The following is a 7,468-nucleotide window of genomic DNA, read 5'->3' as shown; positions in this document are numbered from 1 at the left end:
GGGGTTTCGCTATGTTGGCCAGGCTGGTCTCAAAACTCCTGACCTCAAGTGATCCACCCACTTTGGCCTCCCAAAGTGCTGGGATTACAGGCGTGAGCCACCATGCCTGGCCAGTGGGATACTTCAAAGAGACAATTTTGGTTCTGGAGTTCCCCTGATGACTTGACTGAGACTGTCTGATGTGCTTAGTGCCAGGAGAGAGTCATGGGATAGTGGTAGAGAGCAGGGTATCTGTCTTAAAACCTGGGATAATGTTACAGCTCTTTTAGAATCTGTCTAGCAGACTTTCTAGTAAATACCGGAAAGCCCTCAGTGAAGCTTTATGTATTTATTTATTTCCAGATAGAGTCTTGCTCTGTTGCTCAGGGCTGGAGTGTGCAGGGGCACAATCTCAGCTCACTGCAACCTCTGCCTCCTGGTTTCAGGCGATTCTCTGGCCTCAGCCTCCCGATCAGCTGGGATTACAGGCGGGCACCACCATGCTTGGCTAATTTTTGTATTTTTGGCAGAGGCAGAGTTTCACCATGTTGGTCAGACTGGTCTTGAACTCCTGACCTCGTGATCCACCTGCCTTGGCCTCCCAAAGTGCTGGGGTTACAGGCCTGAGCCACCAGACCTGGCCAATGAATCTTTAAATTAAAAATTAAAAAAAAAAAAAAAAAGAAATCTGGAGCAAAGACTGATTCTGCTCTATGAAGCCTGTTCTACGAAGGTTCCACCTGCCCACATGCTTTCCAGAAGTCCTAAAGGACCTCACTGATTCACATGACCATGATGAAACTTGAGGAAAACTATTTTGCTGGCCTGAATTACTTTCAGCGCCTGTGGTTGGACGAGATTGCCACTTACACTCAGGGAGGCTTGGGGCAAAAAGGCTTCCTTCCTATGCCCCAGCGAAGGCTAAGGCTGCTATCTCTTCATCCACTCTACTTCTCACCTACAGCAGCAAAAACTGCTTAGTCTTCCACCACTCGCTGGTTTACCACTGCTCAGAAGACCCTAATCTGACCTAACTGCAAAGAAGTCAAAACCATGAGCAGGTAAAGAGAAATGACCCATTTAAAGACATTTATTAACCAGAGGGAGGAAGACTAACTCACACAATGAGACAGGTGGGTTCTTTTGATGCAGAATTACAGACAGAGTCAGAGAGAATTAGTAAATGATTAAACAAGTTAATATTTGTAAAATGTTTAGAACAGTGCTTGGCGTATATCATATACACGTGTGTCAAATGATAAAGTGTAACAAACAGGTAATGAAAGCTCTCAAGGATGTGCAATTAGAGCACAAAAAAGACATTCTACAACTAGAAAACATGATTTTGGAATTTAAAAAAATTAGTGCACAAACTAGAAAAGAGGGTGATCCTAAACTAAGAACCAAATTGGTAATCTGGAAGACCAAGTGGAAGAAATAGCTATCTTCTTTTTTCCCCCTCCTCCTCCCCAGAAATAGCTTTCAACAAAGCTATTTTCTATTTCTATAAAGAAATAGAAATTGGCCGGGCGGAGTGGCTCACGCCTGTAGTCTCAGTACTTTGGGAGGCCGAGGCAGGTAGATCGCGGGGCGAGCAGATCAAGACCATCCTGGCTAACACAGTGAAACCCGTCTCTACTAAAAATACAAAAAATTAGCCAGGTGTGGTGTCACGTGCCTGTAGTCCCAGCTACTCGGGAGGCTGAGGCAGAAGAAACACTTGAATCCAGGAGGTGGAGGTTGCAGTGAGCCAAGATTGCACCACTGCACTCCAGCCTGGAGACAGAGCGAGACACTCTTTCTCAAAAAAAAAAAAAAAAAAAAAAAAAAAAGATTGTTGAGGATTAAGGAACTCAGGAGATCAGCTGTGAAAATGATGAGTCCAGAAGGACAAAGTGAACCTATGGAAGCCAAAACCTAACTAGACGAATAATAGAAGAAAATTTCCCTGAGTTGAAGAAAGATTTGGGTTTGTAGATTAAAAGTGTTCACTGAGTCTTATGAATGATAACGAAAAAAGATGCCCATCAGAATTTATCCTTGTGAAATCCTTGAATTTCAAGTATAAGGAGAAAATCTTGCAAGTTTCCAAACATTCTGCCTTCCAGCTGGCTTTGGCCAATGGGAGGCACTGGTAAAAGATTGAAGATTGGGAACAGGGAGAAGCCATGATATTTCTGTAGACCTTCCTTTCTGTCTTGGGTAATATGTCTGGTAGTGGTTGCAGCTCCTCTATAACCTCAGATTCTGCCGGACAGGCTTGCACTGGATAACCCTGATTCCCTTATTTTATTTTATTTTAAATTTCTTAATTTGAGACCTTTTGCATTGATTTTTTTTTTTTTTTTGTAGAGGCAGGGTTTTACCATACTGGCCAGGCTGGTCTCAAACTCCTGACCTCGTGATCCTCCCACCTCGGCCTCCCAAAGTGCTGGCAGTACACGCGTCAGCCAACTCTGATTCTTAGGTTCTGGTAACACAATTTCCTTTCTCTCTCTTTCTTTCTTTTTTTTTCTCTCTCTTTCCTTCTTTTCTTTTCTTTGCTTTCTGCCTCCCAGGTTCAAGCGATTCTCCTGCCTCAGCCTCCCGAGTAACTGGGACTACAGGCCAATTTTTGTATTTTTAGTAGAGATAGGGTTTCACTATGTTGGCCAGGATGGTCTCAATCTCTTGACCTCGTGATCTGCCTGCCTTGGCTTCCCAAAGGGCTGGAATTACAGGTTTGAGCCACCACACCCAGCCTTTCTTTCTTTTTTTTTTTTTTTTAAAGACAGAGTGTCACTCTGTCACCCAGGCTGGAGTGCTGTGGTGTGATCACAGGTCACTGCAGCCTTAACATGTCCAGGCTCAGGTGATCCTCCTGTCTCAGCCTCCCAAGCAGCTGGGACGACAGCTGTGTACCACCATGCCTGGCTAGTTTTTTGTTTTTTGTTGTTGTATTTTTAGAATCTACAACACAGAAAGCTACAAAACAGTGGAATACCATCTACAGAAAATTGGGAGAAAAGAGCTGTTAACTAAAAATCTTGTATCAGGCTGGGCACGGTGACTCATGCTTGTGATCCCAGCACTTTGGGAGGCTGAGGCAGGTGAATCACTTGAGGCCAGGAGTTCAACATCAGCCTGGACATCATGATGAAACCCTGTCTCTTAAAAATACAAAAATTAGCCGGGCGTGGTGGTGGGCGCCTGTAATCCCAGCTACTCATGAGGCTGAGGCAGGAGAATCACTTGAACCCAGGAGGCAGAGGTTGCAGTGAACCAAGATTGCACCAGTGCACTCCAGCCTGGGTGACAGAGCAAGACTCTGCCTCAAAAAGAAAAAAAAAAAATAAGGATTTATATTTGGCCAGTTACTGTGGCTCATGCCTGTAATCCCAGCACTTTGGGAGGCCGAGGTGGGTGGATCACCTGAGGTCAGGAGTTCGAGACCAGCCTGGCCAACATGGTGAAACCCCATCTCTACTAAAAATACAAAAATTAGCTGGGCGTGGTGGCACACACCTGTAATCCCAGCTATTCAGGAGGCTGAGGCAGGAGAATCGCTTGAACGTAGGAGGCGGTGGTTGCAGTGAGCTGAGATTTGTGCCACTGCACTCCAGCCTGGGCGACAAGAGCAAAATTCTGTCTCGAAACAAATAAATAAATAAACTCCTGTACCAAGCTATGGTAGGCTGCTTCTAAAATGGCTCCCAACGATCCTCACCTCTCTGTATTCACCATCTTGTAAATCCCTCCTCTTGTGTTGGACACAGGGACTTGCTTGTAACAAATGGGCTATGGCAAAAGTGATGAGATGTCAATTTCTTAGTTATGTTACAAAAGACTGTAGCTTCTGTATCTTGCTCATCTTCCGTCTCTGGCTCTTCCTGTGTGATTACTCTGATGCAGAGGGCCCCCGGCAGGGACCTGAGGCCTTCAGTCCAACAGCCAGCAAGGAGCTGAATCCTGCCAGCAACTATGTGAGCGACCTTGGAAGTGCATCCTGTCATGGTGAGCCTTGAGATAAGACTGCAGCCCCAGCTGATACCTTGATTGCAGCCTGTGAAAGACCCTAAATGTATACCTTGATTGCAATCTTATGAGAATCTGAAGCAGAAGACCCAGTTAGGTCAACCTTAGATCCTGACCCACAGAAACCGTGAGGTTATAAACGTGTTGCTTAAGTCACCAAGGTTTATTAGAAAAAAGTGGGATTCAAGATCAAATGCAGTGAACAAGACAAAAAGGGGGCATAAATGGTTCAATCCTTGTCGAAGTGATGAATCACAAACTTTTATGTACTAAATTATTATAGCAGCTTAATATTTACAGCAAACTCTCAGAAACCCAAGAAGACTTTGGTAGAAAATCACCACCATAAAGGGAGATTATAATATATCTCTCTCAGAATTTGAATGATCAAAGAGATGAAAAATAAGCTAGAGAATAGATGATTGAATAATGTGACAAGTTCAATATATCAGCATGTATATGTATATCTTCGCACACATTTTAATTAATTAATTAATTAATGTTTATTTTTGAGATGGAGGTTCGCTCTTGTGGCCCAGGCTGGAGTGCAGTGGCACGATCTCCGCTCACTACAACCTCTGCCTCCTGGGTTCAAGCTATTCTCTTGCCTCAGCCTCCTGAGTAGCTGGGATTACAGGCGTGTGCCACAATGCCCGGCTAATTTTGTACTTTTAGTAGACATGGGGTTTCTCCATGTTGATAAGACTAGTCTGAAACTCCTGACCTCAGGTGATCTGTCCACCTCTGCCTCCCGAAGTGTTGGGATTACAGGCGTGGGCCACTGTGCCCGGCCTCCACACACATTTTATAATGTAAATTATTTGGTTTTCTAGCTCTTGGGAAGTTAGAAAAAAAAGTTTTAGTGTAAATTATGTTCTAATGTCCATCAGCTGTGTGCTGCTTCACAGAGGAAAACTTCATGAATTTAAAGAACCAGAGATTTGTAGAGGCTACACATTCTCATTTTTTTTTTTTTTTAAAGATGGGGTTTCACCATGTTGGTCAGGCTGGTCTTGAACTCCTGACCTCAGGTGATCCACCCCCCTTGGCCTCCAAAGTGCTTGGATTACAGGCGTGAGCCACCACGCCCGGCCTACACATTCTCATTATAAGCCAGTAAAATTTGAAATGAATAATAAAAGATGGTCAAAATATTTTTCCTATTTAGAAACTGAGGAACAGTCTCCGAGATACCCCTAGATCATGGCTGGGTACAGTGGCTCACGCCTGTACTCCTAGTGCTTTGGGAGACCCAGGTGAGAGGATCACCTGATACCAGGAGTTTGATACCACTCTGGGCAACATTGCACAACTCCTGTCTCTACAAAAAACTTGTTCAAGTTAAAAACCTGGGCAACATAGTGAGACCTCATCTCCAAAAAAAAAAAACCAGATAATTAAAAAAAAAGGAGCCAGACATGGTGGTGCATTCCTGTAGTCCCAGCTACCCTAGAGGCTAATGTGGGAGGGTTGCTTGAGCCTGGGAGGTCAAAGCTGCAGTGAGCCATGATTGTGCCACTGTACTCCAGCCTAAAAAAAAAAAACAAAAAGAGCTTTGGGAGGCCAAGGCAGGTGGATCACCTGAGTTCAGGAATTCAATACCAGCCTGGCTAATATGCTGAAACACCATCTCTACCTAAAAATGACGAAAATCCCAGATGGGTGTTGTGGCGTGTGCCTGTAATCCCAGCTACTTGGGAAGCTGAAGCAGGAGAATCACTTGAACCTGGGAGGCAGAGGTTGCAGTGAGCTGAGATCATGCCACTGCACTCCAACCTGGGTGACACAGCAAGGCTGTATCTCAAGGAAAAAAAACCACAAAGAAACCTCCAAGTAACTCTTGGATTAAAAAAGAAAAGATAGAAGCTATACATTTTTAGGAAGTAACAAAAAGGTAAATGCTTTATAACAAAACCTATGGGATCACCTAAGGCTCTATTTAGAAGAAAATGTATAGCTTTACATCAGGAATCACAAATGCGCTAATTTTTGTATTTTTTTAGTAGAGATGGGGTTTCACCATGTTGGCCAGGATGATCTCGATCTCTTGACCTCCTGATCCACCCACCTTGGCCTCCCAAAGTGCTGGGATTACAGGCGTGAGCCACTGCGCCCGGCCTTGACTGCTTTTAGAGTAGTCATGTATTCTCCAATTCTCCATAGGTCCTTCCTCTGCTTATTTTCACATCTAGCCACTTCCTATATCTACATCACCTAAATAGACCTTGGCGACAGAGCGAGAGTCTGTCTCAAAAAAAAAAAAAAAAGCATTCAAATCCAGTAGTTTGCAATACTCCATTGTAAATGCGCTTATTATCAAAAAAGAAAAATGGAAAATATGTACACTGAATATTATACTACAAGCACAATTACAAAGCCACAAAATTATCCAAAAGAAATACAAACAAGGAACTAATGAAAGGTAAAGCTCAAATGAATGACATAGAAACTCATCACAGGTTGGGTTGCCAGGGAAACAGATACTAAGGAGTTAAGGGTACAAAAGGTTTATAGAGAAGTAATGTCTGTGGAAAAAAAGGGAAGGGGGTGTTGTACGACTGCAATGTGGACCTGAGAAAGTCTGCCACACCGCTTGGGAGCTCTGGAGCAAAGATTGTCCATCAGAGGAGTTGTGCATTGAGCAGAAAAGGATATATCCCCGTACCTCCCTTTGCTCCATCATTAGCCATGTGCATCCTGAAAAGACAATGATCTCGGCTCAGAAACTGATGTGGTCTAACCTTGGAGCTACTAACAGCTGATGGCAGTAACAGCTAACCATACTCCTTGCAGCAGGACAGTGAGAGCTTTCTTGAAGTGGGAGCTGAGTAATGCCTCTCTGTTTCTGCCACAAAAATAAACAAAAATGTGTAAAGCCAAAACCCAAAAGCTGGCTTTCAAAAAAAGTAAATTCAATCTATTAATGCTTCCACTGTTTTGGGTCTCTGTGCAATTTACAAAATGGTTCAAGTGGAATACATGTGCACAAATTTTCAGAGTGGACATTTAGGATCTGTTAAATTATATATTAGGCAAAAACAAGTAGCATTTAAAGGGCCGCGTGCCATGGTGGGGACTGTAAATCAAAATATTTTCATCATGGCCTTTCTTCCACTGCCCTAAAGGAGGAAGAAATTTGTAATCAATTCAAAAAAAATTTTTTTGAGGCAGAGTTTCACTCTGTTGCCCAGCCTGGAGTGCAGTGGCAGGATTTTGGCTCACTGCAGACTCTGCCTCCTGGGTTACAGCAATTTTTCTGCCCCATCCTCCCAGGTAATTGGGACTACAGGCATGTGACACCACCCCCAGCTAATTTTTGTATTTTTAGTAGAGACAGGGTTTCACCATGTTGCCAGACTGGTTTCAAACTCCTGACCTCAAGTGATCCACCCGCCTCGGCCTCCCAAAGTGCTGGGATTACAGGCGTGAGCCAACCTGCCCGGCCAATCAATTCAAATTTTAAAATGGCTATTCC

The 7,468-nt window shown here is 43.8% G+C and overlaps 1 non-coding gene across 1 annotated transcript; it reads left to right on the top strand.

The window, feature by feature from the left end:
- Window positions 1-249: 249 nt before the first annotated feature.
- On the top strand, window positions 250-311 carry LOC116536653. The gene has a single exon (XR_004262746.1). It is a non-coding gene; the product is annotated as a U7 small nuclear RNA (small nuclear RNA).
- The last annotated feature ends 7,157 nt before the right edge of the window (window positions 312-7,468 follow it).

This window comes from Sapajus apella, unplaced genomic scaffold, assembly GCF_009761245.1.
Source record: "Sapajus apella isolate SASKATOON/1434 unplaced genomic scaffold, GSC_monkey_1.0 scaffold102, whole genome shotgun sequence".
Classification (NCBI taxonomy): Eukaryota; Metazoa; Chordata; class Mammalia; order Primates; family Cebidae; genus Sapajus; species Sapajus apella.
This window is presented reverse-complemented; position numbering and strand designations above follow the sequence as displayed.